General features: G+C 40.0%; 1 non-coding gene across 1 annotated transcript; it reads left to right on the forward strand.

Annotated features, from left to right (window-relative positions):
• Positions 1 to 1,060: 1,060 nt before the first annotated feature.
• On the forward strand, positions 1,061 to 1,132 carry Trnap-agg (transfer RNA proline (anticodon AGG)). The gene has a single exon. It is a non-coding gene; the product is annotated as a tRNA-Pro (tRNA).
• The last annotated feature ends 18,880 nt before the right edge of the window (positions 1,133 to 20,012 follow it).

A 20,012-nucleotide genomic window follows, 5' to 3' on the forward strand; every position in this document is an offset into this window, starting at 1 on the left:
TAACAGCTATAAAACGAGAAGGTACTCATTTCTTATCTCTGTGCGACGCACGATTTTATCCCATGTATGATGGTTTTAGTTCTAAAGATGTCCATTTTCTATAGCTGTCAGAATTGTAATATAGATAAGCAGATTAGCTTGCGCATGTCACGTATAAGTCTAGACAAGTGAAAACAGCAATGACAATTCGATAATCAATAGTATGTATCTTTCATCTAATAACGTCATATCTACATGACGATATTCAGATTAAATAATATCAAAGAAAGTAGAAATTGAACAATTTGTTACATTGTTTCGATGAGATAATACATCACATTAATCAGTCGAGTAATATTGCCTTTCAACACCAATTACTACATAGTCGTTGAAACACCTATATTCTTCAATGAGTGTTCCCAAAACTTAACAGAAATTTCAACAATCTGGAACACACAAAAACAATTGGATGCAGATCTTTCTGTTTCTCTTATGGCGCTAAATAAGTTGTAGTAGATTTTGTTGTTATCGAATAATGGTTTTCAGACATCGTAGCGATATGTCTGAAAAATTCATAACATTGAAGTAATGTATCATTGACCAGTATCCACCATAACTAAATATCACTTCGCATTAAATTGCAAAGACTATTCGTTGCTGTAAGCCGAAGGATGGAAACAAAATACAAAGAATGCGTGACATAATTCTGCTCATCGTGAAATATAGTATACATGTAATGCATTGAACATGTAAAGCTTTATCATTTGATTTATATATTCTGTTTATCAATGTTTCAAAAGTCTGTTTCAGTATTTTGATGCAATTTAACCTTTAAATACTATTACCAAAATGTCCTTTATCATACATCTGATCGTCACTGATAAGTTCAGTTTTAGCACATTTCACAAGCGTTATCTTGTCAGTCGTCATTACCCAACGTCATCTATGGATTTTGCAACGCTGTATCATAAAACATGAAAGTAACTTGGTGCAGGTATACATCAATGATAAAAAGATAGAGATATGCTGCATTATACTATACAACTTCCATCATTAATCTTCACATTCTCTTTTTCGACACGGCTCGTTGGTCTTGGGGTATGATTCTCGCTTAGGGTGCGAGAGGTCCCGGGTTCAAATCCCGGACGAGCCCAACGTTTTTAATCATGTTTCTACTTCGTCCACTTTGTCTCGATGTTTGCAAATATTCTTCAAGAGACATTAAACAATATATATGAGATTGATGGATATTTCAATCGTATTTGACTTTACATATGACATGAATGTGACCAACATAAAGAGTACACAATGTGATAACTGATAGAGCATTACAAAACGAGAACGAGTTCATATCTAATGTATCCACGATGCATGATTTGATCCATTGTATGATGCTATAAACAAGAGAATATAACAAGGGATCATCAGTCCTAATATATACTTAAGGAATTATATATATATAGATATAGATATAGATATAGATATAGATATAGATATAGATATAGATAAAGATATAGATATATAATTGTTTGTGTGAGTGTGATTTGAATTTTTAACGTAGCTTTAACAATCTTTTGAGTCATATCGCTACGATGTCCGCAGTGATGTCTAGCACCGGGGCATCATGACACAGACATGTAGCATGATGTCCCACTCAGTCACATTATCCTGAAACAAGGTCAACCAGTCCTATATCTAACCTCTTAATGCTGAGCGACTAGCGATTTATGCCGATAAATCAGTCTTTCACCCGTGATGATGCTGATTCTCTGATGAGGGGCTGATACCACAACATCGTCCATCAGTATCAACACAGATTTGTGGTGTTGATTTATCGGACTATTTGCGAGGCAGCTGTTAATACCATTTTTATGTCCTTTGTACGACTCGCCCGTGAATTGAAACTCCAACCTCCCGCATCCGAGGCGGACGCTCAAACCACTAGCCCACCGGAGCGGTCCAACACGGTAAAGAAACTTATTGCAATAGCAAAATGTGTACTGCTTTTAGGGATTCTATTATAAGCCGTCGAAATGAAAACATTAAAGAAACTTCGATTAAAGCCTTCAACTTAATTGATCTCTTATTCGTTGTTTTTTGATAATTTGTAGACTGTTAAACAAAATTAAAAGAACTACATTTTGAAAACAAATAATTCAAGGTATTAGTATACGGCTTGATTGTGTTCACTTTCGAAAGAACACAATATTGAAGCAAGTAAAACTGAACAGTACACTTTATAGTCAAATTTCTTTTCACATTAGATTGCGAAGACAATGTGTAGCTGTAAACCGGTGGATAGGAAATTACGTCATAGTATAGATGCGTGAAAATTCTGCAGACTTTAAAGTACAATATACAGGTAAGGCATTGAAACAATACGCAATAACCATTTGACTTGTTTATTCTCTTTATCAATTCTTTTACAATTATTTTTGTCCAGCCATTGCGCGCGCATTTTAATTTTACCTTAATTGTAAGAAATATTCTTAAATCTCTGAACGTCACTAAGTTTATTTTGGGCACTTTTCATAAGTGAGTTGTTGTCATTTATAATCAGTCAATGTTATGTATAGATTTGGCCACGAAGTATCATAAATCATGAATGTAACCAAGTAAACACATACATCATTGATAAATCAATCGAGTTATGCTGCATTAAAATGTACACCTTACAAAATTAAACTTGATACGCATGTTATTATCGGAAAAATCTTATTTTCAACACGGCTTGTTGATATAGGGGTGTTATTCTTGCATAGGGAGCGAGAAGTCCCGAACGAGCGCAACAGTTTAGCATGTGTTATGCTGCCCAATTTGTGGTGATCGATACAATAATGTTGAATTTTTCTTCACTTTAAATTTCTAAACTCACTATCTGTTTAATTGCTTCAAGGAGCACAAACGTCTAACAGCTAGGCTAGTCTCTGCATGAATTAAATATATGTAATGAAATATATATTTATAGCAGCAGAGGGGCTGTACAGACCGAAACTTTTTGCACAATAAACCCCTCCAGGAAACTATTCCTCGATAGAGGGCTTATTTCGACGAAATAAACCCTTCTATTCAGAATACAGGACAAAAAAAAATGTCCCCCGAAAACTCGAAGAGTTTCCAGGGACAAACTCGTTGAGTTTGCACTGACAACTTGGGTTACTTCAATAAATCTGAAACAGTTTCCGTGGCGGGGTCGTTATTGAAAAATCCATGGGTCGGGTCCATCCCCTCTGCTGCTCTGGGAAATGAGTTTCCAAGGAAAAACATTTTTATGTTGCAAATAGTGTATCAAGTCCAATACGGTATCTTGTTCTGGGATCGTGTAAATTTATTGTCACAAATCCGTGAGGTTTTCTTTGAGCATGACTGAAGAAATTTTTAAATTTATTTAAATCCATATCGCCACCACACCAGGTTTGATGAATATTTCTCAGTGTATGTGTATCAACTCCATTGAATATCGCAAGAAGATTACAATTATCCCTGATTACTTTAGGAATTTGTGTATAACGCTGAGTAACATAAATCACATCAGTGTTTTTGTGACGTCCCCGGGAAAATATTCTTGCGGGATTTTTTTGCTTGTCCAACATAACATCATCATACACTACTAGGTTGTTAATTGATTCATCAAGATCCTCGACGCTGGGGGCTTCTTCGATATCAGTGATAAATTCAACAACATCCTCACCGTCTTTACTCAGCGCGCTTGCACTCTCATTAAAATCTTTTATAACGTTATAGCATCGTTGATCATCTACAGATGGAGCTATCAAATACAGTTTATCCCATTTCATCCACTTCATTATCAAGTTCAGCAACAGCTGTGTTTTACCTGAACCGGATGGCCCAATTATAATCGCGCGGATAGAGTTTGGTAGCACTGAATTATGCTTAACTGGCTCTTTCTTTTTTGTCGCAGAAAAATCTGTAATTTCCATTTGTATATAAAGAATAATAATTATGGATCTATATTGTGTGAAGTGTAAGGCACGAACCCCTACGAATGATCTAACAACCATTACAACAAAAAATAACAGACAAGCACTTTCTGGTAAGTGTACGCGATGTGGCACAAAAAAATTTAGATTTCAAAAAAAAAGCGAGAATTTAGCGGAGGTGACATTGCAGCCAAACTTGGAAAGCTCCCCGGAACTCCCTGGGCAAAGTATCCCGGAGAAAAACATCTCCCAGGATACAATTACTGCGGTCCAGGGACCCGACTAGATATCAGACTTGATGAACAATCTAAACCAAAACCGGGAGAGTATCCGATAAACGCTATCGACGCAGCGTGTCACATACATGATGTTGCTTATCGAAGTAAAGATCTACAAGACAGGCATATCGCGGATGTGAAATTAATTCATGCACTAAGCGCCATAAAAAATAAATCATTTAAGGAGTCACTCGCTAATTGGTTAGTAAGATCAGCGATGAAATCTAAATTAGTATTAGGCGCTGGATAATTAAATAAAAATGCAAGCGATTTATTATTCCCCAATCGGATACTGGAGAGGTAACTCAGCAATTAATAAACTCGCCAACGCGGCATCAGTAACACGCGAGGTTGCCAAAAATTGGCTATCAAAACAAGCAATATGGCAAATCTACTTACCACCACCTCGACAAATCAACTTTGCACATTTTGATGTTAGTGTGCCCAATGAAGTTCATCAGGCTGACATACTATTCCTGCCTCATGATACTGTCCGTAGAAAAATATACAAATACGCGCTAACAGTAGTTGATGTTGCCAGTAGATACAAAGAAGCAGAACCGTTAGCGACTAAAACAGCGTCCGAAGTCGCCTCTGCGTTTAAACGAATTTATCAACGAGGACCTCTAAACTGGCCACGATTATTACAAGTTGATCCTGGCAAGGAATTTCAGGGCGCGGTGTCATCACTGACAAAGCAGCATAACGTTACCATACGACGAGGACATACTGAAATTCATCGGGATCAGGCAATTGTTGAGCGATTTAATAGAACACTCGCTGAGAGATTATTCGGATACCAGTACGCGAGGGAATTCATTTACGATACGAGATCTCGTGAATGGGTTGCAAGACTGCCAAACGTGATAGCCGCACTGAATAATGAAATTACCAGAACAACAAACATGAGACCTGTAAATGCAATCACAAAAAAATATATACCCCGCGTCAGTGAACGCGGACAACAGCAACAAAATGTTTCAACGCAGCCAGGGACGCTAGCGTCCCCACTGCTGGGTAATGTCACCGTTAGGTATTTATACGAACCAGGCGAACTAGAAGGAGGAAAAAAAAGAGCAACCGATCCCACATGGAGTGTTACTACACATAAGATATCCAGCATAACCAGATCAACTGGGAGAAACGCAATCTACAGATTAGATTCGACTGCTCCTCAACGCGGATTTAAACGCGAGCAACTTCAGGTGATTCCCGAGGATACACAATTACCACCCCGATCACTAAAGTGATCCGCACTGAAGTGATTCAATCATTTAAATAACTGCAGCAACACCTCTGCGTCGGTTACACTCAAGACAGGTCAACATCACATTTTCACGTGTATGACCGCGACTGCTATCTATTCTATCTACGGTGAATTGCCTTGGGTCGTTTTTCGAATACTGCCACAGCAATAAACAATTACAACTCGCACAGTGATTATTCTGCTGTTGTTGTAATTGTATTACAAATTCAACATCCAAACTTTGTTTGGGATCAAACTCTCTACCATTTTTTTTGTCGCTCTGTTTGTAACCGGCTAATTTCTTTCTTATTGTGTCATCAGCGATTGAGCTGTCGTTGACAACATCATCTAATACAATTCTTCGTAACTGACCTATCCTTCTTACTCTTGACACGGCTAAATAAACTAAATTTGACCACTCGATGCGATCATCAACAATCCAAACTGTTGTATCTGAAATAGTTAGTCCCTGCGAACTGTGGATGGTCATAGCGTATCCTAGCGTCCACGGGGATTTGCTCATTTTCAGTGCCTGTTCAACAGCATCAACATCAACTGTGACAATATCATTTAATACTAAATTCTGTTTCTCCGGACCCGACGCAGTCAGGCGCCCTGGAATATCAACATCAATATTCTGCAATCGCGTATCAGCTGGTCTATAACACAACGGCACTGGCAACATGGGAAATTTCTTCTGATGTAACTGAAATAACCGCTGCTGAAGTGTGTCCCTGACTATCTTTCTACTTGCCACAATTAAATCACCTGGTTTCCACGTTTCCCAAAAGTCGCTCAGCGAAGTCTCTGGAATTATTTCACGCATTATCTCACACTGGACTTTATTGGTTTGTAGCCTGATCAGTGCCTTAAACTCTTTCAGCGTTTCATATAGTGCTCTAACATCGTTAGTTATTTCCTCATAATAATCTACAAAAGTTTTCAGCCACTCGTGTGGAGATTCACCTGTAAATGGGGGTGGTTGACCATGATCGCCGCACATCACCACTGCGGTATTTTTCTTTAGCAGCCAATCCAGAAACTGTTTTAATGTATCCAACGGCACAGTGTCTATCTCATCCCAGATGATTTTCTCGGGAATATATTTCGTTCCCATTCGTTCAGGTGTCCACGTGCCGCCGCTGTATTTGAAAAAACTGTGATACGTGCACGCGTTAACATCCCGTTGTCTCATCTCCCTGGCAAGTCTGTGTGTGGGTGTTAGCACAATCATGTCAGAGTTTCTAAATAATTCAATCGCTCGAGTTGTTTTACCAGAACCACCAGGACCGTTCAGATAAACTGTTTTGTGTCTTGTAACAGGATCGTGCACCGGCGGCAACAACGAAGTTGCCCCCGACGAAACCATCGAAGATATTTCTGCGCTGCGATACTCATCCTCGATTTCAACATCAGCCGATTTACAATATCCGTGTAACATTTCATTCTTTATTCTCCACGAGCCCCACGATGGATCATCCGATATAACATTATCCAACAGCGCTGAGTGTTTTTTATCAATATAAAATGAATCCGTTGCAACTCTCACTGCGGCAACAGGGAATCTATTGATCATCGACAACAAATTTATGGATACATAAGCCAGCATCGAAGATCTCAAATGTATGTACTGAGATGATTCTCCGTCAATATAACTAAAAACAGTCCCTAGTTTTTCCCCGTTTGACAGAAACACATCTTTGCGGTTACAGAACATGTTGTTCGTGGCTGCATCAGCGACAATAAGATCCAATTCAGTCTTGTCCATGATTAATCGACTGTGATGTTGTTTATGATCATACGCTCCACCTTGAGTGAATTTCCCTATTATTCTTCGTCCTAGATCTTTTGCTGTGCTTTCATCATTTCTGAGTTTGCTTTTAAGTACTTCAGGAGCTTTCTTGATGATAGCGTCGATAGAAGTTTCTGGATATTCTCGTGACCAATCTTCGATGACTTCTTCTAACGTAACCGGCGTTGGAGTTGGCAACCAAACTTCGGTTTGACGACAATAACATATAATCGCTTCGCTGACCGTCAGCGACAACAGTATTCGACTGTCAAGCATGTATCGCAATAACACTATCGGTGCCCATCGCTTCTCAACGAAATGTCTGCCAAACCAAACATAACACACAGGATGTAAATCCTTAGCGAATTTAAACGACGACACACAAGCAAATCCGGTCAAGTCAAAATCGGGTAAAACACAGTTGACAGCTACTCTTGTCATGGTATTGCCAGCGTGGCCAAACCGTTTAAAATATTCGCTGCATTCTCCACGCCCAAGGAAACTTCCTGGATAACACGCCGTCATGTCCACGGATATCATACCGCGGTGATCATACTGAGTATTCCACAAACCGCCGTGTCCGTATTCGACACAGCTCTGCTGGATATCAGCAAGAAAACTTTTCGGAGTTGGTCTCCATGAATTTCGTTCCCGGGCTACATGCGCGACAACACCCGGGACAGTAAAACAGTGTGTCAGTAACGTATCAGTGTTGCCAGCATGATATTTTTCTGCGAGTTTTTTCATTTCCTGCTGTAACGCCATTGTTCTGTATATTTCCCCGTTGGGTCTCACAAACTGATCATATTCTCCATCTTCGCTACTTCTGAATAACCACACAGACACTGGATCGGTTTTACTTATCTGATAAATAAAATCAAACATGCTCCCAGAATTGCTTTGCAATTCCGGATAATACTTCACAACACGGTCTTGCGGAAATATCCTAACCGAGTCAGTCCAGGCGTGACTGTTATGATCGATAATAGTTATTGGTGTTCCACGGGAATTGTATTTACACTCATACAATACCTCACCGGTTAACGATGAAACCGTTATAGGAAATTTTAGTAATCGCTCTAGCTCAGCAACATCATTTATTGACGCTCCTTTATCCGCTACTCGTGTCGCCCACGCTGTTATTTTAGTTTGTCTTAGCGGTGTTAGGCCGTTTCCTCGCATTGCATTTTTAAAATGTTCCATTACTCGCTCAGCTACACAATTCAACACCGACACCTTCATCGGTTTGAGTTTATCAACGCGTGGTTTCTTCATCGGATAAATTCCATAAACAACTGCGGTCACAGGATACGCTCTGGCATAATATGGTATATCAATCCCAACAAGTACTCCCGGTTTTGAGTCTTTACTTAACAGAACGGTTTTTCCACGAACGCCTCTGGCATCAAGAACAGGGTCTAGTTTGTCTCTGATAATCCACGTTCCCTCGCCGACTCCAACAATAAATTTTATCTGTACGAAATATCTTCTATCGTCGAGATACCCAATTATGTTACGCGCGATTGTATCGTTCATGGTAGCATCAATGATACGGTCACGAGAAATGCTCGCGTTTCCGAGGATAATTTTATACGAAGACCACGTGTGTGCGGCACCATCACGACGAAACTCTTCTTTGGCATTCTTGATAACACCAATTACCTCTGCTAACTCTCTTCGTCGTGGATCAGCGGTTAACCGGTCAAGATCGAATCTAGAACCTGATATGGGTTTTATTCTGGATAGTCTTTCAAAACCCATTATTATAATTAAGACAAATATTTAAATAGACAAATATATTATATGATGAACCAATGCAAGTGGATCAAACTAAATTCATCAGCGCCGTGTAGCAAACCCTGCAGAGGCGAATACTGTGGACAACATGCTCAACAGGTCCGCGGTGGGAGTCTAGGACCGATACCGTGTATCAGATGCGGCATTGGAGTACGAGGAAAAACGCAATTATGTTCAGCGTGTGGTGGAAAACGCTATCGAGAACTAAAACGGTATTATGATAAAAAAAATCCAGACTGTGATAACGCTCTCAAATGCGAGCGTGATTACATAAATAAGTTTTCAGACAAATTATGAATTAGACAATGATTTGCTTATAGTATAATGAATCAAGAATTCGTCCGACATCCAACTATTCCAAATTATGAGGCAAACCGAGATGGCATAGTGAGAAACTACAGGCTGAGGAAACAAGTTGGTACAGTTGATAATGCTGGTTATTTAAGATTTACTGTTAGGAAAGGGAGGTATTTATGTCATCGTTTCGTCTATGAGGTTTTTAACGGAGAGATCCCTAAAGGCCTTGTCATTGATCATATTAACGGGAACAGACTTGATAACAGTATTGAAAACCTTCAAGCGATCACTCAGAGCAAGAATACCATACGAGGAAGAGTTAAATGTAAAACAGCTATAAGAAGAGCAGTGAAATCTGTGAATGTTGAGACTCGTGAAGAAATAATATTTCAATCAATGAGCGCAGCCGGTAGGTATTTCGGTATTTGTCCACCTTCTGTACAGCATGTCGCAGATGGGATCTACAAAACAGCATTTTCAAAGAAGCTCAAACAGAAGATTTCATTCTGTTATATAACTCTTATCGTTGACACAAACGACGATAACTCCTCCGAGAGTGTGTAACGCTTTGCAGAGTTGTCGTTGCTGGTCAGAGGATTTGCTCCCCCTAAGAAAGCCACCTTGATAAAATATTTTATCGAGTTCATAACATGTAATCATTTATTTACCGTAGAATATATATTTTTTTACAAACAATATCCTCGTTTTACTGAATATATCCGACTGTTTTGCTCTTCTGTGCTTGTTATATGACCGCGCTTAAGAAAACATACAATTAAAATATTTTAAACAAGTCCCGCCCACTGCTAGAGCGAATTTCCAACTCGCAAGTAACAGTTGGGTTATATACGAAATCGCTCCCTAAGACCTTTGGGTCGATCGAAAGTCAGCACGCGCAAGCAAAACCATAAATTTAATCCGCCAATGGCGGGTGTCTTTTGTGCACCATCCAATGGTCGATTCAATGGATGGTTTTGCTCTGCTGCTGACCGTAGAAAATGACCCACCTGTGTATGTTTGTGTCGTCATAGGATAAGGTCTTAGGATAAGTTAGGATAAGATTACATGTTCATTGTGCCTTTACTTGCTGTCATACTCGAATCAGAGGTTAAAGGTTGTCTGTTCTGTACCGTCTCTTAGGATAAGATTACATGTTCATTGTACCTTTGCTTGCTGTGATACTCGAATCAGAGGTAAAGGTTGTCTGTTCTGTACCGTCTCTTAGGATAAGATTACATGTTCATTGTACCTTTGCTTGCTGTGATACTCGAATCAGAGGTAAAGGTTGTTTGTGTTGTCAAATAAATGTTTGCCGGGCCTGCTAGAGAACTCGATCCTAGAAGCCAGGGCTGTCTCGTCTTGTAAATAAATGTGCCTCTGAGTCACTTGGCAGTCAGAGGGGTCCGTCCTTAGGATAAGTTACGTGTTATATGTTTGTCCTTGTCAATTCACTAAACACGTCCTCTTGAGCCTATAGAACGTTATTTGACGATCTAGAGGCTCTTGCAGGGGATAAAGTGTTTCGTGTTACATGTTGTATTGTCATGTCGGAAGCAGTCCTCGTGGGGTTCTAGAACGTTATTTGACGATCTAGGCCCTTGCAGGGGATAAATGTTTCCGACTGTCTCGTTTTGTTTTGGAAAGCTAGCGTTTCTCATGCAAAGTGTTTCTATTAAAAATATAAAAATATATAATAATATGAATCACGAAAATATAAATACCATACTTGTTGAAATTAAAGAATTACAACAGCGAGGTTTTAATATTTTACTAGACACTGAAACAATTATGTCAGATTTTGAATCCTTGAATGAGCTATCACGCTTGGGGAAGAACAATCTCCCTGCTCGTTATAGGTTCATTAAGGGTTTGCAAGATCGTGTTTACAGATCACTTGCCGGGATAACTGAAAATCAGGTATCTGAATTTATTCCACTGTGCCGTGCAGTTGAGAAGATTCGTCTTGGATTGTCACAAGAGTATGAGACTCGAAAATTAATTAGCACCAGGGTGAGACGGTTAAAAGGTTATATAAAGAATCTAGACACGGAAATGCCTTGCATTTCTGACAAAAATACTAGTGTTTCTGACTACGAGGCCGACAAGGAAGTATAAACCGCATAGCGTGTGACTCACAGCACAAAGTGAAAGTAGAACCTGAGAACGCTAGCGCCCCCCCCCCCCCGCTTGGAGTGTAAAGCACATTTCCACGGGTAAAAAAAAAAGTGTATTATTTTTTTTGCCCTTGGAAACTCAAAGAGTTTCTCAAGTGAAGGGCGCTTTCAGATTTTCAGGATTTGCTTAAGCGTTTCAACATCAATACAGGAATGAGAATAGTTCATAATCTGTTCTCGTTGACACCAAACTATGATCATATGATTTTGCTGTAGCTCTGTTAATTGTGACGGAGTTAACAAGAAGTCTTCGTCACCATACACGTCAATAACTATTTTAACGGGGAAATACTGTTCTGGGAATGTCTGTATTTGAAATGCGGTTTTTATTGCCTCGTAAAGAATTTGCTTATCATGAATATGAACTCGTGCATGAATGTACTCGGGTTGATACATTATACACAACCGTTTTTTTTTAAATGCGTGCTAGCACTTTCAACGATAACTTATGCTGGTTTTGATAGGGTATTTGCACGATAAAATGACGAAAATGGATCAGTGCAGAAAAAAAAACTATTATAAATATTATGGATCCCTTGACTTAGGACTTCACCAGTAAGTTTATACTAACAGTCTCGTCACGCAGGTCCAACAAATTCCCCCTCTGGTCGGTGAGTTTGAAATTTATCGTTGACAACCACGGGTTATGACACCGTAGATAGACCGGATTGATTGGTTCTTGCACAATCAGAAAACCAGGGGGGTCTCTTGGTGTGAACGTATACAGGATAAACCCCTGTTGTGCCGTCGTAGTATCTGATGCGCTGTAACTGCCATCGATGACGTCACATACAAGATTGACCGCAATAACATCTGTGATATTTACGATCCCGGGTGAGATGTGTCTGCCATCGGATGCTGTACTGTTGTCGTGCTTGAGAATAACAGGTTGTGGTTTTATTCGTTCGTACGCGGCAAGAATATCTTCGAAAGATTGATCGATGAGATCAGAGACTGATTTTCTCAGCTCGGGCACGTTATATCCAGGAAATTTAAAATCTGAAATATCATTCACTTGAATACCATATTTAATTGCAAAATCTGCTCTGGCTATCTGTCTATAATTATCATCGATATAGTCTTTAAGATCCAGTAAAGCCTGAATTATTCTTAGATTTATAGTTTCCATGGCCGATGCGAGTTTGTTTAGTTTTTCTATGGTTGTGATAATATTATCACGCGGACTTGTTAAATCAGAAATATAATCTTGGAAATATACTCGCAGGAGTTGTAGCTGTTGTTTATGTACTAGATTGATCGGAATAAATAATTCAGATTCTATATCATCTAGACGGTAAACACGGAGCTCCTGCCCCCCCTTAACACGTGGAGCTTCTATACTCCAAGTATCGGGCATTAAAGTACTTTTTCTTGCTAGTAATTGATCTGCAAGGAGTAAATAATAATTGTACTCGAGGTCGTGTAGTGCTTCTTTATAGGTCATAAAATCCGATTTTTCAGGTTTTGGTGGACGAGGTTTAACCTCGGGGGCCTTTGGCCATCCTAATAATGTTCGGATTGAGCTGTTATAAATATCCACGGCGTATCCTGGCGTTGAGATTTCAATGACCGCAGACAGCGTTGGTTCATGAGCTGTTATAGATATTTTGGCTTCCTTGCCGGTGATTCGTTTTATTTGGCGTTGTATCTCATTATTGATTTCTTCGATCTGATAACTCCCAGTGGGAAGTGTAATTGTATTCCAGTCAAGTTCACCCTGTTCGCCGGAGTCGGCTTTGCTTTTCCCGAACACGAATGAATTATTTGGCTGCAGACCACCAAATGATGCCGACCTAACATTGGGCCAGCTGTGATACACACTGAGCTTTGCTAACGCGATTTCACTCACTGGAATTGGAGTTCGAAAATTAATACCGAATTCTGGTGTCGTCGAGGACACTGAGATCATTGTGGTCCTTACCGGTGTTGTGTTTGTGACTATTTGTTGAAGCAGTTCTATTGACATTATTTATTTGTTTAGTTTTCAAATAGTCATTGTACGCATCTGACATTAGTTTGAATTCAGAATCTGATATCGTAGCGTCGCTACTTTGCACGTCTAACGATGATGATATCAGCGATGATAATTTCTGATATGCGGTCGTGGCTGTATTTAATTTTGTCGTGTAATCGTGTAATTTTGTGTTAGCACATGATGATATTTTTTTTGCTATGATGCCGAAAACTCCAGCTGTTGTTGTGGCCGCGGAAACACAGATCGTGGCGGCGACTGCTGCAGTTACCGGAGTGACCGCTGATAATATTGCTCCGGCAGATGCAACAACGGCAGATACTGAATAAACCATAATATCCAGCACTGTTATGCGGCGCTTGTATTTTTTTACTTTTTGACTAGTTACTTCGATGACAGTTTTTAACTCAGATTGCCACTCACGGACTTGATTGTATCGATATTGTTGAGCATCTGGCGTCGTTGACATTATTCAATTACGCGGTAACCAATTGAGGCGTTGCAGCGACGAATTCCAAACAAAACCAGTAAGATGTTGCTGTTAAACTATCGTCCTCGGCTTCAAGCATAAATGTTTCCTCGGTTCCGCTGTTTAGTATTACAGTGCAAACCCCGGAATACTTATCGGTGGAATGTCTCCAAGGATATGTTGTGAAGATTTCAAATTTAGCGGCTGAAAACACAGACAACCTGTAAACACCGGTGGCTGTTGCTGTATATTTGATAGTGTTATTTTGTCGTGACCATGTTGCGAATCCCGATGATACCGTGAATACGATGTTGGTGATATGCCCCGGAGTAACTCCAGTGAGAACTTTAATCAAACTGGTTTTGTTAACGATATCAGGAATACCCGATACGATATCCTGCTGTGTTTGTTTGATCGTGTTAATGTCGGTCTTTACATCAGCGAGTTTTACATCGACGACTGGAGGAGTCCCAAAGAACTTATCCACGACCTCATCAGTTTTTACGAAGTTTCTTCGAAATCTTGTAAACGCGCCCACGTGAACATCATGCTCTGCACGCAGCGTATTTAGTTTACCGTTGACGATGTCCACGTATTGTTTGTTTGACGCATCCTGGTCGGATTCGGGATTCGCTAACGCGGTTATTTTGTTGCCGCTCATGCTGAGTTCGCCTGTCATCGTGTCACCGGCTTTTTTCACACATTTATCAACACCTTTATCAATACTGTCTTTGATGCTTGCGATTGATATATTCGAGTCCTTGATCCGGCCGCCATCACTAAATGCAACGAAGTTATCCTTGGTAGCTCCAAGAACTCTGCGAATTATATCATTCCACTTAATGTTGCTCGTTCTTAGTTTTCCTTGCCTGTCTTGGAAAATAGCAACTTCATCTGGGTCAACTCCAGCTATATTCAAAAGATTATCGACTTCATCTTTGGTCGCATATTTTGAGAGATCAGCATCTGTGCTTGGTTTACCTCCTCGTGTGAAAGGTCTTCCGTAAATATCCACCATTATTCTTATTGCTGTTTTTCAAATGCTAGCATTTCTCGATGCGGTATATTCATACACTACTTTATGAGGAGGAGTTGCTGGATTTCTTGAGATTGCATCAAGAACATTTAAAACCTCCCTCCCACAAATGGGCGGATCAATTAATGTTTGTGTTGGTAACGTCGACTGCCACACTGGAACATTAGAAAATCTGCTGACATACTTGAGAAACTCAACTGGCGGTGCTAAACCGTACGAATCAAAATAGATAATTCCACGTGGATCGATCGCGTAAGCAACCCAGTGAGTTCCCGGACCATCTTTGTTGTCGAGATTGATAATGCCAGTTTCTGGATTATTCGGTCGTTGCGGTAATTGATCTCGCATAAATACGCCTCTGAAATGTTTTACACGCAATTTTTTAACAGCATCGAGTAAATCAAAATTGCTCAACGGCGTTAGAATTTTTTTGGATACCATGATGGTGGAGTTCCTGGTAGTCTTAGACCGCGTCCCTTTTTTTTCTTGTATCCTTTTCCCGTTGCCTTTTTTAGTGCCATTCCAGCTGCAGTTCCAACTGCACCGAGTGCTGCGGCTTTTGCTACGGCTGGTGCTGCCGCGGCAATCAACGCCGGTATTGCTGCGAGAAGAGGAAATATTCCACCGGTTTTAGTCATGTCCTTGATAGCTGCAGCAGAGAAATCAAGTCGGACACCGGTTTTTGCTGTTAGTGCCTTATTAAAATGTTTAAGCTGAGTATTAGTCAACGACAATTTGTTTGGACCACCAGTAATCTGATCTCGTTTTAGTGTTATTGATGTCCCGCACGTGCTTGCGTTCTTTGATTGCAATTTCTTCGTTTGACCGGAAGTCAAGGTGACATTAACATGACTGTATGACATTATATCCTAAGTTTGATTTTAATTGCGTTACATATTCTCGATTGGAGCATCGATGACCCTCATTCGTCCGCCAACACCTTCAAGCAGCATTGCTTTATCGGAGAGTATGACAGCAATCGCTCTGTAACCACCAGCAGGAACACCTACACGAGCTCGGAAATGTAGGTCGACAACAGATTGTTTAACCAGATCAAGATGTTCCAGCGAAAAGTAATAAATCGGATATAAACTCATAAAGTCTCGCTGTGATATTTGCAGGCCAGTGTCTACATTAAGGTCGCGCCCCATAAATGACATCAGACGATGATACGCGCGTGCGACACGATGATGTTCGAAATCTATTAATATATCCTCAGATGGCTCCTGATGCCCATTTATTCTCAACGAAACTTCAGAAACTCCAAGTGTATCAAATACCATTGGATTTCTTTCCTGGCTATCTGTTCTAGCACGGTATTGAAATGCAATGAAAATATGTCGTGGTGCTGATACTCCTTGTTGCGATGATATATGCCATGTAAACAACCCACCATTATCACCCTGAATAACGTCTGTGGTTGTTGTTTTCCAGGATAGCAGTGATTTACCGCCCGTGTCCATGAAAGACAACAGTCGTTGTTCTTCGGTGATTGACGGAGACAACACTGGCATCCACAACCACAGTTTAGTTAGTATTACCTGACCAGGGGCAACAGCAGCATCTCGCCAGATAGCGTCATTATCATCAGGTTTTCGCACAAGTACAACTGTGTGTTTGGCACCGAATATGACCTTGTGGACATCTCTGCAGAATCCAAAGATGTGAGACAATGGAATCACACCTGAGAACTCTTCATCTCCACTTAACATCGATCTACGTGTTGCAAAACCCAAATTAAAATTTTCGTTCATCGATGCAACTGCGTCACCGGCATTATTCATTGTTACATTCCTGTTCTCGGGGCTGTCGGTTATATCCTTTGCAAACATCATTGATGGTCCGGCTGATCTGGTGTAATCATCCGAGTATCTCGCCAACCCGAGAATTGTTGTGGCAACGTCGACGTTATCATGAATTGTTTCAATTTCTTTTCCATCTATCATGTAAATAGCGGATTTAAATAACGCCATGATGCCGTTGTTAACAAATCCAACTCGGTCGCCGATTCCGTAGTTAGTGTTATCATTCTTTAAAAGCCTACCTTCAACTTCGATGAAGGCCTCAGCGGGCAAGAAGTATCTACTTGTATCCTGGACCTGTAGTTCAATTCTTCCGCGTTGGTTAGGATCACGTGCTTCATAAGAATAATATTGAAAATCACGTACAGAATCATCTTTAAGTACTGGTTTGGACATATCAAACGCGTCATTGGATTTTCGTGCAAACATTATTATTATTTGTGATGATCTAATTAAAATGTTATCGTCACCGGAAACCACTACCAGCTATCAAATTAGCAGTTACACTATCTTGCAACGCTTTGGAGGTAATTCCTGCTGTTGCGATCTCAGCTAATTTCTGATTTACGGCCTTATTTACTACGCTACTAACATTTGCCGGCATAGCTTCAGTGGATGGTAGTTTTACTGGCACCAACCTCTCGACTGGGTTTTTTTTTCGTATCAGCTGTGCTAGTCGATCCTTGATTGATTGAAATGCTTTCCCGGCAAGACTACCAACAGTGCCAATGGCTTTATCCTTGACAACATCAGCGGCTTTCATCGCGAATTGTTTTGCTAACGGTCCAGCTTTCGGAGCGATTCTTGTGACTAAATCCCTAACAACATCACCGACTCCATCTCCGTAAACAACCTCGTATACTGGTAATCGTGAGTTTACTACTCTGACACTTCTTGGTCTGCGAAAAGAATCGTGTAGTATCATTTTATTTAATTATTGTTTATCTAACTGAATTTGCTAGCAAATTTAATTATTAGTCGCTGTGGTAACCGTCTGCGAGTTCATCAATGAGCCCCCGGTAGATGCTGATATCCATGATGCCACGCTGAAATAGTCTCTGACAGATATCTGCGGCTTCATTTATAATTTCCGGAGAATTGTTTCCGGCACGTCTTCCTCCGATGAGAACTTCCAACCGTGATACATCATCGATGATATTATTAGGGCAGGCAATAAAACCGGATCCTAAACCCTCCCCTGTTGATGGTACAATTCTTGGGGATAAAATGTCTTGAGGCAAACTTTCAGAAGATGTTGTTAAGCTAATTATCGGCGACCTAGTTTGTTTGAATTTTTGGCCCCGCGGACTTCCTTCAGATGCAGCCTCGTATTCACTTAACGGAGTTAGGTCAGGATCTATTGCTCTTCGCCGTGAAGGATATTGTTGTCGTTCTGTGTGTTGCAACGGTGATTTTTCTTCTTGAGGTTGCGATGGTGGAATTTCAAGTTTACGTATAGCATCTACAAGTCTATCGTATTTTGTATCGTCCCTGCTGATTTGTTTTTTATTTTCACGTATACGATACGAATATTTGATAAAATTATCATCTGTCATAGAACCGTGTTCTGGGTTTAAAGACACATCTCTTCTAATCAATCCTAACAGTATTGTCTCAGGTAATTTCTCTTCTGGTACATTTTTAAGAAGTTCAATATAATCCGGCGTAAATCTTTTGGCGGGGTCAGTAATTCTCCCTGTTACTCGCTTACCAGCAGGTACTGACACAACAACTTCATCGGGTGGAGGCGGGGGTTTAAGTCCAGCTGAAATATCCTGTAAAATTTTCCTTTGCTCTATTAAAGCCTCTTTGGTAACAGCTGCGGATTTTTCAGTAGCTTTGGTCACGGGTTTAAATAATTCCTCCGTAGTCTCTGCAAAGCCTTCCCGTGCTTGCTGTCTTAGTTGTAATTTTTGTCTGACACTATCACGGACAGGAAGAAATTTCTGAATTGCTTCGAGACGTTCTCGAGCTAATCTAGTCGTATGTGCTTCTCCAATATTTGCCATTATTTATTTGTCAATGATTTAATTCCGCTAACATAAAAATGTTTTTCCTTGGAAACTCATTTCCCAGAGCAGCAGAGGGGATGGACCCGACCAATGGATTTTTCAATAACGACCCCGCCACGGAAACTGTTTCAGATTTATTGAAGTAACCCAAGTTGTCAGTGCAAACTCAACGAGTTTGTCCCTGGAAACTCTTCGAGTTTTCGGGGGACATTTTTTTTTGTCCTGTATTCTGAATAGAAGGGTTTATTTCGTCGAAATAAGCCCTCTATCGAGGAATAGTTTCCTGGAGGGGTTTATTGTGCAAAAAGTTTCGGTCTGTACAGCCCCTCTGCTGCTTTTATACACTAAGCTCGATCAACACCTGTGTACAATGGCAGATTGATGATAAATGTATAATCATTACATACATGTCCTTCCCTAATTGACTATGAAACGGCATCGTAAATTATGTGACAACGTATGCGATTTTGCTTCACACTTTTAAGTACAAAGAATCATGTGACTGAGTTGGTGTTATTCCACTTATTTATAAGAACAAGGTTGACAACATACGCTTGAAAACTTAGCGTCCTCAGTGTAGATACAGAAGATAGCTTAAACAATCCTACAAGCAAAAAGATCTTAAAAACTATATTCACTTTACAGATGAAATGACCATGGTCAACATCAAAAGTACACAGACAAGATGATAACTGATTTAATGTATACAAAACGAGTTCATTCCTAATCTAAATACGATGAACAATTTTATGTCATGCATGATAATATAAACAACTTTAAAAAGGGACTATGAATGCTAATAGATAATTAAATAGATAATCTCTTCTTTTCCAAATGAAACCAAACCTCTAGGACGTTGTATCGACAGGAAGTAATGAACATGCTTCAGTCACCTAAATTACAGTTTAATAAGTAATCTTTTTGCAACTACTGGAAGGATAATTCTAGCCAAAATATTTTTTATCTACTCTGTCCGAGAGAGTGACTCACGTTTCCATAAAGGTTACATTCTTTTGCTTTCATTACAAGATGAGCTGAGCTTTTCTTGCGAGTCATCTATCGAAATTCCATGCGGTAATCCAAACAAAATAGCATTGTATTTCAAAGTCCAAGAGGAAACACATCGAGTCTTTTCAGTTAGCTTCTTTATTTTCAGAGAGATCGTAGCAAAATACAAACGCTGGCAATCTTGTCTTTGAAAAGTGCGTTCCGATTTC

The sequence above is a fragment of the Sinohyriopsis cumingii genome, chromosome 18, assembly GCF_028554795.1.
Source record: "Sinohyriopsis cumingii isolate HCF-2022 chromosome 18, ASM2855479v2, whole genome shotgun sequence".
In the NCBI taxonomy this organism is placed as follows: Eukaryota; Metazoa; Mollusca; class Bivalvia; order Unionida; family Unionidae; genus Sinohyriopsis; species Sinohyriopsis cumingii.